The sequence below is a fragment of the Saimiri boliviensis genome, chromosome 10, assembly GCF_048565385.1.
Source record: "Saimiri boliviensis isolate mSaiBol1 chromosome 10, mSaiBol1.pri, whole genome shotgun sequence".
NCBI lineage: Eukaryota > Metazoa > Chordata > Mammalia > Primates > Cebidae > Saimiri > Saimiri boliviensis.
In genome coordinates, this window is record NC_133458.1 from 27,806,509 (window position 1) to 27,825,088 (window position 18,580).

Genomic DNA, 18,580 nt, shown 5'->3' on the forward strand with positions numbered 1-18,580 from the left:
ACTATAAACAAAACAGTTAAACTATAAACAAAAAGCAGTTCATTGTCTCTGAAAAGTGGGACCTGGGATAGGGAAAGAATGGCAAAAGACTACTGATTTTAATTCTAAGTCCTTCTATTTGATCTTTTATCATATGAATGTAATTCTTTGACTTTTAACAAAATCAGCTTTAAAAACAGATAGCTACGATATAGTCTTCCAAACTAATCCTTCTGAAAATTAAAATTAAATGACATGCTAGAGCAAACTGTCACTAGAGAAATAAAGCTCCCTTCTTATTCTAACAACTGAGAACAGCAGAGTTCAAGTTTAGAAATAGCCTTGCCTTGAGTAAGACTAACTTTCTAACTTGGGGCATCTAAAACAAACAAAATTGATGAATCAAATATTTTTCATACCAATATGTTGATTAACTTTGTAAACACTCATTAATAATGCAAGAATCCAGTTAACAACGATGCTTTTACATAATACTTAAGAAAAACAAGCTTTACCACACAACTTCACAATGACTTAGGGATGAGTGGATGATTTTATGAAAATACTGTAAGCTCGCTGAAGTCAGAGCTTGGGTCCATAAAGTCTCTATGAATAGATCTATCATAATATGCTCTTTAATAAATGACTATGGGTAATCACTGGCACATTTTAATTACTAAAGCTACACCCAGGCAAATCAGTTGCACATTTTAATTACTAAAGCTACACCCAGGCAATTACACTTTCTGAAATTCTCCTATAAGGCTGTTCTCTCTTTCTCTTCTCTCTCTCTCTCTATTCTCCTATAAGGCTGTTCTCTCTTTCTCTTCTCTCTCTCCCTCTCTCTCTCTCTTCTCCTATAAGGCTGTTCTCTCTTTCTCTTCTCTCTCTCTCTCTCTATTCTCCTATAAGGCTGTTCTCTCTTTCTCTTCTCTTCTCTCTCTCTCTCTCTATTCTCCTATAAGGCTGTTCTCTCTTTCTCTTCTCTCTCTCTCTCTCTCTATTCTCCTATAAGGCTGTTCTCTCTTTCTCCTCTCTCTCTCTCTCTCTCTCTCTATTCTCCTATAAGACTGTTCTCTCTTTCTCTTCTCTCTCTCTCTCTCTCTCTCTTCTCCTATAAGGCTGTTCTCTCTTTCTCTTCTCTCTCTCTCTCTCTCTCTCTCTCTTCCCAGCTCTGTGGCTGAATCTGCCAACCATGTTTTCCAGACTTTCCTGCCAGTATCCCGTTAGGTTTCACCTAGGGAGCCTGGAAGGGGAGAGAAGGGATTTCTTTGTTGTTTTCATTGCTATAATATCAGCATTGCTCCAGCAAGAGGAGAGCTGCACCTCCCACAACTCCAGCTGTGCCCCTTCTCTCCCACTGGCTGAGTACCAGCTGAATGGCATCCCACTCAGAGATCACATTACCAGCTTTGGGAAGACCTCTCTGACATTCCAGGTTCTTCTCTTCTGTTCCTACAACTCTAGGGGTGGTAGTGCTTCCTGTCTGGGTTACCACAGGGTCTTTCATACTCTTTCATCTTTTAACACCTGTGTACACAAAATTCCCAGAACTAAATTCTCTGAAATGCCATGCATGGTTTTCTAGGCCCTGATTAATACACAGAGAATAAAATATGTACCTGCATTCGAAATTACTCAGAGTGCTGGTAAGCAGCAATCTCGGCTTCTCATACTCTCAATAAATAAGTGATGCTAAGCACATTTTTATAAGACTATAATTAGAGTTTCTGTTTTCAGACACTGATCAATCTTAAATTGAACAAATCATTAAAAAGGTGCTAAGTTACAGAGTGTAAAATGTCTCACAGGCCAGGCCCAGTGGTTCACACCTGTAATCCTACCACCTTGGGAGGACAGGCAGATTACATGAGGACAGGAGTTTGAGACTAGCCTGGCCAACATGGTGAAATCCTGTCTCTACTAAAAATACAATAATTAGCCGAGCGTAGTGGTGCGTGCCTGTAGTCCTAGCTACTCGGGAGGCTGCGGCACAACAATTTCTTGAATCCAGGAGTCAGAGGTTGCAGTGAGCTGAGATTGTGCCACTGCACTCCAGCCTGGGAGACAGAGTGAAACTGTATCTCCGAATAAACACATAAAAATAAAATAAAAGGCCGGGCGCGGTGGCTCAAGCCTGTAATCCCAGCACTTTGGGAGGCCGAGGTGGGTGGATCATGAGGTCAAGAGATCGAGACCATCTTGGTCAGCATGGTGAAACCCTGTCTCTACTAAAAATACAAAAAAATTAGCTGGGCATGGTGGCGCGTGCCTGTAATCCCAGCTACTCAGGAGGCTGAGGCAGGAGAATCGCCTGAACCCAGGAGGCGGAGGTTGCAGTGAGCCAAGATCGCGCCATTGCACTCCAGCCTGGGTAACAAGAGCGAAACTCCGTCTCAAAAAAAAATACATAAAATAAAATACTTCATACAGACAGAAACGGACACTTAGAAGTGAGAAGGGAGTACAGACAGCAAAGTAGGCGATATCAACACAAACTTAGGTTTATGAGACTGTCTCACCTACTCTGTAAGTCGAACATTCCTGCAAACCTCAAAATCAACATCAGAGTACTATGTTACATGTTTCTTTATAGAAATAATATTGAAAAACAGAAAATGATTGTCCTATTGTTTCATGAATAAATGAGGTTTTGGGAAAAAAAAAAAGAAAGAAAGAAAGAAAGAAAGAAAAAGTGTGGTAGCAATGGCACCTTTGACTTCAATCAACAACTCTAACTCTCTAGCAGACCACGTAGACCTACTGAAAATCAATAGTGGGTAATGGCTATCATTTCCAGCATGGGAAAGAGCAATTTAGAGTTACCATTCTTTTTTTTAATTATACTACTGGACTTAGCATGTACAAGGGCATGGAGAATCTCCTCTTCATTCCACCTCATAACCTGCTTAAACACATCCTCGCTTCTGCAACAGGGTGGTACAGACTCTGGAACCAGAACACTGCATTCCATTTCTTGCTCTGCCACTTACTAGCAACTTACAGAAGTTTTATTTGGCTTTTTCTGTCTTAGTTGTATCATCTGTCAAATGAAGGAAAATAACGGAATCTACTTCATAGAATTACTGAGGACAAAATGAATTACTTATTTCAAAAAGGGCTTAAGGGGACATGGCATATAGTGAGTGCCTATATAAGTGTAGCTTACTATTCCATTTACAAAGACAGGGACAGCCAAGAAATATGAAAGGGACAGTTACATGATTTTTTTTTTTTTTTTTTTTTTTTTACATTGGGTGAAATAATCTTTACAGATCACATTAGGAGTTTTCACCATACAGATACCTTTATCATAAAGTAGTTCTTAATCATTTTTGAATCATAAACTCTCTTGGGGATAGATGAAAGCTACAGACCTCCTCCTTAGAAAAATGCATATACATACAGAATTTTCCAAAATATTCCAATGTTCTTCAATTCAAATCACAGACTATTTCATGATTATACTACTAAAACACTAGAGGGTGCCACAACCAAAGGAAAAAATGTAAAGAAAGCACAGGAAATTTCGGCCTGCCGGAACATCTTTCCATAGAGAATAGTTCAGTGGAGGTACTTCATCAAATGCTTTAAAATATGTCAACTCTCTTATAGGTCCTAGATTAGCATTGTCCAATAGAACTTCTTGCAATGATGGAAATATTCTAAATATGTGCTGTCTAAAACAGTAGCTGCTCATGTGGACTACTGACCATGTGAGATCATAAGGAATTAAATGTTTAATTTTAATTAATATTAAATGGCCATATGTGGCTTGTGGTTACTATACTGAACAGTACAGTTCTACATTCTAAAAAGTTTTGACTAGCTTCTTATCACAGGCTATTATCTATCAGCATGAAACTAATTTCTAATAGAGTGTGTTCATACAATAATTCAGGCCAATTTGTGCCTTGTGAGAACTTAGCACTATGGAGACAGAAATAAAGACTGTCAGTATTTTGGCCTTGCCCTACAGACATTCACAGTCAAAAGTAAAGCTGTCCTTTTACTCATTATAGATGACCCTATCTACCTAATGCCTAACTATGTTTCTTCACTGAAACATATCTCTAAGCCTCTGGGTTATAAGAGCTTAAAAAATATGTAAGTGTATACTGAAAGACTGAATTAATACGTAAACTTTTGCCATTTAAAAAACAAATCCTATTCTAGTGATATTTACTAAGGGTTAAGGGAGCACAGAGAAGACAAAACTGCAAGGACATGGGACAGGCACCCTGAAGGAAAAGACAGAGTCTACAGCCAGAAGCTTGTCAGCCTCCAGAATGAAAAAAAGGGCACTGCAGGCAGCAGCAACAGCTTGTGAAAGCACATTGCATAGCAAGGGGACATCAATGAACACCCAGACAGCAGATTCAGGGGAGTCTGGGGACCAAAGGAACACAGCTCTCAACTGCCTCCACACCAGATTCTTTCTTTACACTGCAATTTAGTCTACTAAAAATAAAGCTAATGCTGACCCACCTGTCAAAATGAAAGCAGTCCATCCACACTGTATAACACCTTACCACTTACAACCCCATGTCTGGCACAGTGCCTGAATGAAGTAGGTGCCTAGTGAATGTTGGTGACAACGATAAAAAAGCATTAGAGAGTACACGCTCAAATATGTAGATGCTTACCAGCAGCTACAATATCAGTAAAAGGCAGATGAGTTGTTGAAGCTATCCCTGGTTTAGAAAGATGGTGAATAGGAAGTTTGGTCTACCCAAGCATTTGCAATTGGGTCAGAATGCAGCTGGCATGACTCTTTTTGCAGAATAATTGTTTGTCCACAGCTGCTCCCAAATTACCAAAACTCAAAGAAGTAGTTGCCATGTGTGACAGCAGGATTAGAGGCTGCCTCAATTTCCATTATGGAAAAACAACGTAAATTGCCACAAGTCCCACCCCTCAGTCTCAGATAAGCACAAAGGACATTTTTATTCAGATTCTTCGTACTGTGAAACAGCATTGTTGCCTGGCTGCTTCAGTGGAAGGCTCAATTCTGCTGGATCTGTTAACTACATAACCAACATTCAGTTAAAGCTGTTTCCTAGCTTCTGCAGGACAGTTCAATGTATGAGTTTTCTTCTGAAATAACTGGATTTGTTTCTGGATAAAATTATGAAAGTATTTAAGTGCCAATACCACAGACCTAGGAATCTCTGCAATTAAATCATTCTCTCATTGACTCAGCAAATATTTACTGAATTCTTATCAGTTACTCCTACATTATTGTAGCATGAGTCCTCCAAGAAAAACTATGACTGGTAATTCTAATTTTGTATCTTTAAGTTTAAAAAGTGTATTCTCCACTGGGCACAGTGGCTCAGGCCTGCCATCCCAGCACTCTGGGAGGCCAAGGCAGGCAGATCACCTGAGGTTGAGAGTTGGAAACCAGCCTGATCAATATGGAGAAACCCTGTCTCTAGTAAAAATACAAAAAAGTTTAGCTGGGCGTGGTGATGCATGCCTGTAATCCCAGCTACTTGGGAAGTTGAGGCAAGAGAATCGCTTGAAGCCAGGAGGTGGAGGTTGCGTGAGCTGAGATTGCACCATTGCACTCCAGCCTGGGCAACAAGACTGAAATTCTGTCTCAAAAAAAAAAAAAAGAAAAGAAAAAGAAAGTGTATTCTCAGCCTGAGTGAAATGGTGAAACCCCATCTCTACTAAAAATACAAAAGTCAGTCGAGTGCGGTGGTGCATGCCTGTAGTCCCAGCTAGTTGGGAGGCTGAGGTGGGAGGATGGATTGAGCCTGGGAGGCAGAAGTTGCAGTGACATAAGACTGCACCACTGCACTCCAGCCTGGGTAACATTGAGACACATTCTAATTTTAAAAAAAAGTTAAAAAAAATGTATTCTTAACAAATCACTATCACCTAAGATAGCCACATTACCAACTTAATAATTTTATGTATATGCTTCCAGCGTTTTCCCCAATTTCTGTTTTTTTCTTTTGAGATGGAGTTTCGCTCTTGTTACCCAGGCTGGAGTGCAATGGCACGATCTCGGCTTACCGCAACCTCCGCCTCCTGGGTTCAGGCAATTCTCCTGCCTCAGCCTCCTGAGTAGCTGGGATTACAGGCACACGCCACCATGCCCAGCTAATTTTTTGTATTTTTAGTAGAGATGGTGTTTCACCATGTTGACCAGGATGGTCTCGATCTCTTGACCTTGTGATCCACCCGCCTCAGCCTCCCAAAGTGCTGGGATTACAGTCGTGAGCCACCGCGCCCGGCTCCCTAATTTCTTATATGGCTGTATTACAAATATTTTTTCACTTAATATACATTAAAATATTCCATGTTAACATTTTTGTATTTAAAAAATGTCTATAGAGCATTCACTGTAAGAATGTACAGTAGTTTACTAATCCTCTGAAGTCATTTGGGTTATTCCCAACTTTTCAGTATTATAAATAGCACTATTATGGTAACTGTAGTATTCAATAAATATCTCCTGAATTAAGTGAGTAAACAAATGGTTTAATAAGCTGAATCTTGGCCAGACACAGTGGCTCACGTCTGTAATCCCAGCCCTTCGGGAGGATGAGGTGGGTGGATCACTTGAGGTCAGGAGTTCGAGACCAGCCTGGCCAACATGGTGAAACCCTGTCTCTACGAAAATAAAATACAAAAAAATTAGCTGGATGTGGTGTTGAGTGCCTGTAATCCAAGCTACTAGGGAGGCTGAGGCAGGAGAAGTGCTTGAACCTGGGAGGCGGAGGTTGCAGTGAGCCAAGGTTGTGCCACTGCACTCCAGCCTAGGTGACAGAGCTCTATCTCAAAAAATAAAAGAAGCTAAGTCTTTAAGCACAGACCAAATTACTTCCTTAGCTTTTAAAGAACATACACATTTTGAGTAATCATACATATGTTCATAACAGACAAAGAGAATGCAGGAAAACCAGCAATCTAAATATACAGGAAAGCACACAATACTTGGTGGTAAATGGAAGACAAAATACAAATATCAACCTGTTATAACCTAGACAATATGTAAGTAAAGTACAGCTGTCAGAAGGTAGAATATAAAAATTGGAATGTGAAGGGGGCACTTACAACCCCAGTTTCCAAAATGACAAGTTAAGAGGCCCTACAGGAAGATGATGGAACAAAAATTTAAAGTTTATCATTTAAAACTATAAAGATTTTGACAGAAGTCCTTGAAAAAAAAAATTGAAAAATAAAAAATAAAATTACAAAGATACTAAGTGACTTTCAAAGTAATAAAAATATCAAATAATTTTTGATTTTATATCAAGTATACAGGGAGAGAAAGGGGTAAAAAAGTGAGTTAAATTCTCATTTTTCACATCAAAACAATTCACAGGTATTGTCTAAAGTTGATAAATGAAGGAACAGAAGTCTAAACATATTATTTAGCCTTATGGAAGTAACCACAAGGGAAGCTAAAAACAGGCATAGTGAAATAGTTTTTAAAGGCTGTCTCTGGATAGCAGGGATGGGATGGCAGGAAAAGGGCAGGAGGCTCATGGTTATTCATCATCAGGTCTCCACGGCGCTGTGATTTTTTAGGATGTACAAATAATACCCTGATAAAGACTGACTGAAAAATCTGGAACTGTTTACTTTGGCTTCCCAAATGATATCATCTTACCCTGGTAACTGGTCAAATCTAACTTTCCATAGAGAATTCCTTTAACCACAGGCAAACCTAAAATGCTTAAGACTTTGGAGACTATCTAGTCTGATTTTCTCATTTTCCAAACTTTAACCAAGAAAGACCCAGTGAGTTACCCAAAGTCACATCTCTAATTGGTGGCAAATCCAAAACTTGAACCCCTATCTCCTGCTTCCCAGTCAAGTGCTCTAGCTGCTCCACCAGAGACACACCCTTTGTACCCGAGGAGAGTCTCCAGTCATGGTTTGCTTGGGTTCCTTAACTGCTAATGCAAGCTATTATGTATTAATATATATCTTCAAGCCAAAATTTGGGTTTTACAGGGGGAACGGTGAGTTTGGATTTTGCTGTTTTTTAACAGACAGGTCTCACTCAGTTACCCAGGCTGGAGTACAGTGGTTTGAGCATGGCTCACTGGAGCCTTCACCTCCTGGGACCCTCCTGCCTCAGCCTCCAGAGTAGCTGGGACTACAGGCATGAGCCACCAGGCCCAGCTAATTAAAAAAAATGTTTTTTGCCGGCAGTGGCTCACATCTGTAATCCCAGCACTTTGGGAGGCCGAAGCGGGTGGATTACGAGGTCAAGAGATCGAGACCACCCTGGTCAACATGGTGAAACCCCGTCTCTACTAAAAATACAAAAAATTAGCTGGGCATGGTGGCGCATGCCTGTAATCCCAGCTACTTAGGAGGTTGAGGCAGGAGAATTGCCTGAAACCGGGAGGTGGAGGTTGCGGTGAGCCGAGATTGGGCCATTGCACTCCAGCCTGGGTATATAACAAGAGCGAAACTCCATCTCAAAAAAAGAAAAAAAAAAAATTGTTTTTTGTAGAGACCAGGTCTCACTATGTTGCCAGGCTGGTCTTAAACTTCTGAGCTCATGTCATCCTACCTTGGCCTCGTAAAGTACTTGGATTACAGGTGTGAGTCACAGTAGCACCCAGTCTTGAATCTGTATTATAAATGATATATATGTTAAATTGATTTTTCAAACTGTACCTGCAGTCACCCATCCTGGTCCCTCTAACACACCTCCTGTTCCCTCAATCCGTAACTGCCTTAGATAATATACAATGGCTACTTTGAGAACTGGTTCCCACAAACTGAGAGGCCTGACAGCATGATTCTTAGCCACGGGAATAAATGCAGTTCATAAAGCTGCCAAAGCAGTTTTGTGAAGCTAAAGTCTCCTGTGAGCACCAGAGTGTTCAACTGACTTTCTGTTCTTATTCACTTATATTAAATTGTTTAGCTAATTATCCATTCCCATTTTCAGTAGATGCAAAGAGAATAAAATTATTTTTTTTAAAAAGGGTGGGGGGCAGGGCCGGGCACAGTGGCTCATGCCTGTAATCCAGCACTTTTGGAGACCAAGATGTTTGGATCACCTGAGGTCAGGAGTTAGCGATCAGCCTCACCAACATGGTGAAACCCGTCGCTACTAAAACTACAAAAATTAGTCAGATACGGTGGCACACAACTGTAATCCCAGCTACTTGGGATGCTGAGGCAAGAGAATGGCTTGAACCCAGGAGGCAGAGGTTGCAGTGAGCCGAGATCACACCACTGCACTCCAGCCTGGGTGATGACAAAGCAAGACTCCATCTTAAAAAAAAAAAGAGAGAGAGGAGGCGGGACAAGAAGCTGACTTTTTAAGGAAAATGGAAAATTAGGCACACCATTTTTGTTTGTATTAAACCAATTTATAAAAATTATTTTAAAAGGTATGAAAGCCTGTACAGATTACTGTTTATATAAATTTAGAAACAAGGAAACAACGCCGGGCGCGGTGGCTCAAGCCTGTAATTCCAGCACTTTGGGAGGCCGAGGCGGGTGGATCACGAGGTCAAGAGATCGAGACCATCCTGGTCAACACGGTGAAACCCCGTCTCTACTAAAAATACAAAAAATTAGCTGGGCATGGTGGCGCGTGCCTATAATCCCAGCTACTCAGGAGGCTGAGGCAGGAGAATTGCCTGAACTCAGGAGGCGGAGGTTGCGGTGAGCCGAGATCGCGCCATTGCACTCCAGCCTGGGTAACAAGAGCAAAACTCCGTCTCAAAAAAAAAAAGAAAAAAAAAAAAAGAAACAAGGAAACAAAACAACAACAACAACAAAAATGTAAAAGTGGAGCCAGGCCAATTACTGGAAATCAAGTATATACAGAAGAGTCAAGATCGAATAACCAAAATTCCCATAAGTTGTCAGGAATTCAAGACCGGCCTGGCCAAAATGGTGAAATCCCATCTCTACTAAAAATATAAAAATTAGCCAGGTGTGGTGGCACATGCCTATAATCCCAGCGACTCAGGAGGCTGAGGTGGGAGGATCACTGGAGCTCTGGAGGTTGAGGTTGCAGTGAGAGTGAGCAGAGACTGTGCCACTGCATTGTAGCCTGGGGGACAGAGTGAGACCCTGTCTCAAAAAAAAATTCCCATATTTGCTTTGTGAGTTAATTCATTGACATAAACCGTATCTTGAATTACTTACAAAATTAAATTTAGGATATCATATAATCGAAATTACAGGCACAGTAGTAAGAAGGAAAAAAATCACATTAGAATCCTACTCAAGGATGTTAAAGTAAAAAAAGCACATGATATTTCAAGACTGAAACAAACGAGATTTAGAAAGTAGTTGAACATAAAACTAAAATGACTTTACCTAAAACTAGGCATAACAACTCCATTTCAGAATTTGTTTAAACCTATAAAAGGTATCGCTAAACTCACAGTAATATCCCCAGGTTGGGGAGGGGGCAGGGCAGGAAGAAATGCTACCTAAGTTCCTAAAGAAATCAAAACTATCTAAATAAACATTTACACTCTATTTCCTGTTTAAGAAAACAAATCACCAAAAGTTTTCCATGACTATTACCAATGTTGCCATTTAGAACAAGTATAAGCTAGAGAAGCTAATAATTATCCTACAGTAATAAAAAATATTTTTCTCAATACCACTTTCTCAGTGTGATCTTTGATAAAATTCTCAAAATCAAAAGGGGAAAAGAGGCCATCAAATGTAATTTACCATACACACATTTATCAGCAGCTACTTGGTCCTGGCCACAATGGACCTTCTGCAGCTGGCTGTCATCATCCACCTTCCTAGTCTCTTAGATGGAATTTCACTCGGGTCAAAACAAGTCAACTGTCTTTCTCACCAGCAGTAATATGCTGGAATAAAGTGTCAAGCATAATTCTGGCTGCCAAGATTTTGTTCTGAAGAAAAGACTTGTAACTATGAAAGGGGACATTAAATTAGAGCTATTGTCTGAAAGAAAAGGGCAGTCTGCATCTTTAGCTTGACTGGGATAACACTGAGGTCTTGATTTGTAGCCAAACCAGAGGAAAAGGAAGCAACCAGAAAAAAACACCACATATCACAACCCCCACCCCCAAAGAGTAAACTACTGAAAAAAAATAAGTGTGCCAGTAGCAATGTACAAATAAAACTAGGGTCATACTTTAGAATAGATTCCATGTGCTGTGCAATAAAGAGTATTAACTCTTGGTGCAAAGAAATATTACAGAAGCCTTAAGCAGAGGTGTCCAATCTTTTGGCTTCCCTGGGTCACATCAGAAGAATTGTCTTGGGCCGCAAATAAAATACACTAGCACTAACAACAGCTGATGAGCTTAAAAAAAAAATAAACAAGCTGGGCGCGGTGGCTCAAGCTTGTAATCCCAGCACTTTGGGAGGCCGAGGCGGGTGGATCACGAGGTCAAGAGATGGAGACCATCCTGGTCAACATGGTGAAACCCCGTCTCTACTAAAAATACAAAAAATTAGCTGGGCATGGTGGCGCGTGCCTGTAATGCCAGCTACTCAGGAGGCTGAGGCAGGAGAATTGCCTGAACCCAGGAGGCGGAGGTTGCGGTGAGCCGAGATCGCGCCATTGCACTCTAGCCTGGGTAACAAAAGCGAAACTCCGTCTCAAAAAAAATAAATAAAATAAAATAAAAAATAAACAAAAAAAACCTCATAATGTTTCAATAAAGTTTATGAATTTGTGTTGGGCCACATTCAAAGCTATCCTAGGCCACATGCAGCTTGTGGGCCGCAGGTTGGACAAGCTCTTCTTTTTTTTTTTTTTTTTGAGATGGAGTTTCGCTCTTGTTACCCAGGCTGGAGTTCAATGACGCGATCCCGGCTCACCGCAACCTCCGCCTCTTGGGTTCAGGCAATTCTCCTGCCTCAGCCTCCTGAGTAGCTGGCATTACAGGCACGCGCCACCATGCCCAGCTAATTTTTTGTATTTTTAATAGAGACGGGGTTTCACCATGTTGACCAGGATGGTCTCGATCTCCTGACCTCGTGATCCACCCGCCTCGGCCTCCCAAAGTGCTGGGATTACAGGCTTGAGCCACCGCGCCCGGCCGGACAAGCTCTTCTTAAAGGATGAAGTAGACTGATGTGTACTGACACAAAACAGAAGTCCACAAAATGATGGAAATTGAAAATAACAGGTTATAAAATCTGCTAGAATGAGTGTGGTCTCATCGTTTTAAAGTGTAAATAAACATGGTTGTGGACAAACAAAATAATTTCAAAAGATATACTAATACTATTAAGAATGCTTTTTATCTATGCAAAATAGAATTATGGATTATAAAAACTTTATTTCTGCTTTATAGATTTCTTTTTCCTTCAAAATAATAAGAATGTGATTACATTTATAACCATTCTTATGTCCAGGTTTGATAAATAAAAGACAAACAACATGATAAGCTCTTCCTCCTTTCACCAAATGAAATACCAGAGGCTTCCAAACTCATGAAATGAGGGACATATACAGACTTTCCAAGCTGCCCAAAGTCCTCTGGGAGCCATTTTCTTTCTTGCTTTTTTGCAGGGGTTTCCAATGCATCTTTTTTTTTTTTTTTTTTTTTTTTTTAAGCAGAGTTTTTTCTTTAAGCAGAATCCTGTATGGAACCTCCAAATGTAAGATAACAGTGGAATTTCTTCTAATGAAGGGGATGGGAATGCAGAGAGCTAATGCTATTCATCCTCACCTCCTGCAGTACCCTCTGAATATACTCAGAACTCCAGAGCACAAGGGGAAACACTGTGATTAATCCAAGTATCTCATTGTACAGTTGGGAAACTGAGGCCCAAGGATTACTCTCCAGTCAAGTCTTATTGACTGGTCTGTGGGTCACTTTACTTAACAGGCATTATAGACACAGTAACTGGGGCCTGCAAGCTTTTCAAATACGTACTAAAAGTTTAAGAGAAACTGAAAACACACAAAGTGGCTCCAATATACCATAAGAATACTGAATAATTAAAACTAATAAATGTATATCTACACTTGATCTTAGCCAAAAGGCCGAGAAGCGATATAAATGTATATTTAAACATCAAAAAGAAAAAGAAACATAATGGTTCCTGAAGTTCAGTATGATTCAAGCATACCACGTACCCTGGTAGCTTTGCAAATGAATACATTTTTCTATTGCCTGAGGTTTATATTTAGCCATATCTATCCACCAAGGTTAACACAAACTAGAATCAGCTATTGAGAAAAGACAAGTGGGCCAGTGCGGAGGCTCACATCTGTAATCCCAGCACTTTGGGAGGCCGAGGCAGGCAGATCACAAGTCTCTACTAAAAATACAAAAATTAGCTGGGCATGGTGGTGGCACACGCCTGCAGTCCCAGCTACTCGGAGGCTGAGGCAGGAGAATCGCTTGAACCCCTGGGGGTGGAGGTTGCACTGCGCTGAGATCACACCACTGCATTACAGCCTGGGCAACAGAGCAAGACTTGTCTCAAAACAAACAAAAAACTGAAGAGAGATGGGAACAATGCATTGATCAAATCCCCCAAAGACTCCAATGGCTTAATGAGCATAATCTAACAAGATAAATGTTCATGAGCATAAGCATATCATTCTAAACTTTGGTCTAAAAAAACCCATTGAAAGGCCAGGTGTAGTGGCTCACGCCTATAATCCCAGCACTTTGGGAGGCCAGGGGAGACGGATCATCTGAGGTCAGGAGTTCGAGACCATGACTCAAACATGGTGAAACCCCGTCTCTACTAAAAATACAAAAATTAGCCAGGTGTGGTGGTCCACACTTGTAATCCCAGCTACTTGAGAGGCTGAGACAGGAGAATTGCTTGAACCTGGGAGGAGGAGGAGGTTGCAGTGAGCAGAGATCACACCACTACACTCCAGCTTGGGCAATAATAGAGTGAGGCTCTGTTTCAAAAAAAGAAGGTAAAAACTTCTTGAAGAAAAATGGGATGATGGAGACTTGTGTCATCACCACAGAAAAAGTAAAAAGATCCAGAAATATTGGTTCACAACAAACTTAGTATGGAAAAAAAGCAACATATGCACAATGTGAACAATGACTACTCCTGTATGTAGTCATGGGCACTCCACTTTCTCAAGATGTGAGAAAAACCCTGTTATATTTCACTGGGACTATGAAAATGCTTAATTAACAGTTAAAAAAATAAGAGGTGTTTCAATCTAAAGAAGGACTTTAGAAATCTCTCTCATAAAATATTAAAAGATCATTATGAGGAAGAGGAATTGGACATAGTGTGTGACCCTACTAAAAAAAAAAGTTAAATAAGAAATTATGGCAGAAATCTGGTCAACAGATCATTTTTCTAACAGGGGTGTACAAACAGAGTGGCTGGAAGCAATGTGTGTTCTCCCATCACTAGATGTCTTCATGCAAATCCTAGACAACCACTCGGGGGCACTGGAGACGTGGGCCTTCATGCATCCCAACTCAAACCAGCAGACAGAAAGGTAACGAAAAAAGATTCCACCCCAGGAGAGTCTGAACCCTGGGGTCCAAAAGTATATATTAGGAAGACTGTCTCAGGTCATTTGGATACACACCCCAGTTAAGACTGGGTACAGTCCTTGCCTTTCACCTGGGAGAGTAGAATCTATTGATATTCTGATGCAGTTGGGGGTATGTACAAATGTACACACAAACAGAAATACACAAAATGGGGTGAAGCTAGCCCTAAGCGAAGGCTTGGTCCTCTTTCAAGATCTCTAACCCTCCCAAAGGTGGTGTGTGCATTAAAAAACAAACAAACAAACAACAACAACAAAAACTGTAACAGCAGAAGCTGAAGAGAGGTCTCTGAGAGAAATGTAACCAACTCTTTTATCATAGTCTTAAAACATTTGATACAGTTGCCCTGTAATTAAGAAATTACAAAGGAAAGCAAGTTTTATTAATGTATTGTTTCCCTTTTCCCATCTCTGAAGATTATACTCTATATGGTGAAATTAATGCTCCAACAATACCTTACTTAATACTGTAATCTTAACCATCCCTAACAGCCTAGAGACCCTGAGAAAGGACTTAGAATTAGACTTGTTTTACTTTGCCTTTTAAATTTGTACACAAATGTAGTCCTTTAATTTCTCACGACAAAGCAGAAGTGGTAAAGCAAAATAAAGAGAGTAAAAACATATGGAAGAAGAAAAAAATAAAAGAGAAAGCAAACAAGAACAAGCAAAGTACAACCAGCTGGTATTATTTATGCAGGGACAACCAGTGCCACAGGCCTCCATTGCTTGTAATCTTATCAAAAGGCAAGCATTCCATTAATATACCTGAGTAGTATGTTTTTGAAAAACACATGAGCAACCTAAAAATATATATGCCAGCCATTTTGGAAGCCTGTTTGGCAATTTCCCACAAAACAAAACATACTCTTACCATAGGATCCAACAACTGCACTCCTTGGTATTTACCCAAATATGCTGAAACTTAAGTCCACACAAAAACCAGCACACAAATAAATATTCACAGTAGCTTTATTTATAATTGCTAAAACTTGAACACAACCAAGATGTCACTCAGTGTGTGAATGATAAACAACTTGTGGTATATCTATACAGTGAAATATTATTCAGCATTAAAAAGAAATGAGCTATCAAGCCATGAAAAGACATGGAGGAATCTTAAATACATATTGCTAAGTGACAGAAGACAATCTGAAAAGGCTACATTTGTATGAGTCCAACCACATGACATTCTGGAAAAGGCAAAACTACGGAGACAGTAAAAAAAAAAATGGTTGTCAGAGGTTAGAGAAAGGGAAGATGGAAGCAGCAGGACACTTCTGTAGTAGTGAAATCATTCTGTATGATTACATATTTGTCAAAACTCACAGACTGCACAAACGCAAAGAATGAACTTGAATGTAAACTATGGAATTCTGTTAATATTGGTTCATCAACTATAACAAATCTGCCACACTACAGCAAGATGTTAATAAAAGAAACAGGTAGGAGAGGATATGGTAACTCTCCATATTCTCCAATTAATTTTTCTATAAAGTTAAAACTGCTGTAAAAAATAAAGTATAAATATTTTTAAATACAGATGTAACAAAACAATATTCCCTTAAGAAATCATGATCAAAGTGGGGCACAAGGATTTTCAGGCATGGTCAGGAGCTCTTCCAATCTAAATCACCACAGCCTGCCGTTATATAATACTGAATACTTTCACAGATTTATGGTTTATATATTACAAATTTGTTACGCATATATTACAGTTTATATTCTTAGTTTTATATATAATAGATATATATATACACACACACACACACAGACACACACACATATGCACACATATCACTTATAGTTAATAAGTATGGTTACCTAGTGCTGAACACACCTGAACATAAATAAAGGAGGAACAGTGGTGGGAAAAGACTGAGAATTCAGGAGGGTGGGTCAGCTGCATCCAGTGAAGATTCCCTGATGCTGGTGGAGGCCTCCCCCTACCACCACTGGTGAGAGAAATGCCTCAGACAGCTGCTTCTTCACTTTAAACAATGGTTTGGTGGAGCTCATTTGCCAACACTAGCCTTTGGTGGCACTTGTCTTAAATTGTGTATCATGCTTTTCCAGGTCCCTCCCTGTAGTGGCACAGTATGTTAATAAAGATCTAACTAAAAAGTGCACAAGAGTTCAAAGGCATTTAGAACAACAGGAGTCACAATGCAGTTCAGTAAATCAGTGCTTTCCACAGTGACATCGAATTGTCAAGAAAAGATAAAATTGTAAACACACCACAGTATTCTGGCTTAATGAGCACAGAAATACTTGTAGGCTTCTTTTGCTTTTCCTGTTTCCCATAAAAAATGGTTAAAACCAAAACAGTACTTAATGTTTAAAGAGATAAGCATCACCTATCTGGAAAATCAGTTTACTAGAAACATCTCATACAAATTTAAAAGCATGTTCAGCAATACAACCTCCTTCCAGATGCCACTTCTACAGTGTTTGCATACTAAGAAATGGACTATCAATATCTGGTATAGGTAGTAAGTTTAGCAGGTATGTCTGATATGTAATGATCATTCATTTTCTTTCCCTCTTCAACTAAGAATCAATTAAAATGGGATTATAGGCTTTATGCAGCTGTTTTGCAATTTTATGTAATCCTTAAAACTGGGTCCCTTTTATATTAAAGAGTACCAAAAAATACATACATTTAAGTGGGAAGAGAAGACACAAAGGAAAAAAACAAAATATTGACTGTGGTATCGGATAACTGGGCTACAGATTTTTATCATCTTCATATTTCCCTTTATTTTTAAAATTCTCTACAAAAAAACATATATCACTTTCACAATCCATTATACCAAATATCTACAGCATTTAAAATGAGTAAACTATATGTACCAATTAAGTTTAACCTCTTATACAAAGTTTAAAAACATATAAAACATTATACTTTTTAGTTTTCCCTGCAATCCAAACATTGTTACTTTTTTTCAGTGGATACATACACATATAGAAAAAGTTTGTAAAATAAGTAAGTACCAAATTGAGAATAATGGTCACAGCTGGGAAGGGAGGGGATTAGGATGGGGAAGGAGTGCCCAACAAGCTTCAACCATAACTGTGATTTTTATTACTTTAGGTAGTAGGTGTGTGGAATTTATCTTACCGTTCTATATCCTTTTTTATGCCTAAAGTATTTCAAAAATTATTTAAAGTGGCAACTACTGGAGTCATACCAAAAGTAGCAGGACTTAACCCTAATCTCTTCAAACTACTTAAATGGGGTTATAGTAGTGAGTAAATCAGAGATAAATTTATCTTTTCTTTTTTTTCTCTTTTGAGATGGAGTTCTGCTCTTGTTGCCCAGGCTGGAGTGCAATGACGGGATCTTGGCTCACTGCAACCTCAGCCTCCCGGGTTCAAGCGATTTTCCTGCCTCCGCGTAAAAAAAATCCCCAAGTATCTGGGATTAAAGGCATGTGTCACCACACCTGGCTATTTTTGTATTTTTAGTAGAGACGGGGTTTCTCCATGTTGGTCAGGCTGGTCTCGAACTCCTGAGCTCAAGCAGTCCTCTTGCCTTAGCCTCTCGAATAGCTGAGATTACAGACGCAAGCCACTGAGCCTGGCATATAATGAGAAATTTTTTTTGAGAAATTTAAAGCAGTTCTGAAGGTCAGCAGTCATGTATATGTATAAGCAAACAGCAATCTGAAATCTGTGTTCCACAAAATATCTGTAGCAAACATTCCAGTCTATGCCTTACACACATAACTCAAAATTAAATCTGTCCAGTAAACTTAAATTCATACATTATTTTGAATATGCCTTTTTTTAAACACACTTATAATTCTGAAAGAATATTTTTTACTTTGGTCAGTTTTAAACAGTCTTCTAAGAATATCATAAAAATAGCATTAATTTCTGACTGGTATTTTCCAAATCGGTGATTTCAAATAATTTCTAACCATTCCTGGTTATCAGATGGTTTTAGTTTATCTTTTTATGGTATGCTGTGGTACAACCAGGCAGAGGAAATCTAAGGAAACACTGAATAGGCTTCTCCCTAAAACTCAAATTCCTGGCCAGGCTCCATTGCTCACACCTATAATCTCAACACTTTAGGAGGCCAAGGTGGGAGAATTGCTTGAGCTAGGAGTTTAAGAC

The 18,580-nt window shown here is 39.5% G+C and overlaps 1 protein-coding gene and 1 pseudogene across 6 annotated transcripts in view; both read right to left on the minus strand.

The window, feature by feature from the left end:
• Positions 1-18,580, minus strand: part of NRF1 (nuclear respiratory factor 1) — a 144,028-nt gene that overhangs the window by 106,885 nt on the left and 18,563 nt on the right. The gene's annotated exons all lie outside the window — the stretch shown is intronic.
• LOC120365539 (U2 spliceosomal RNA) lies at positions 12,901-12,973 on the minus strand (annotated as a pseudogene).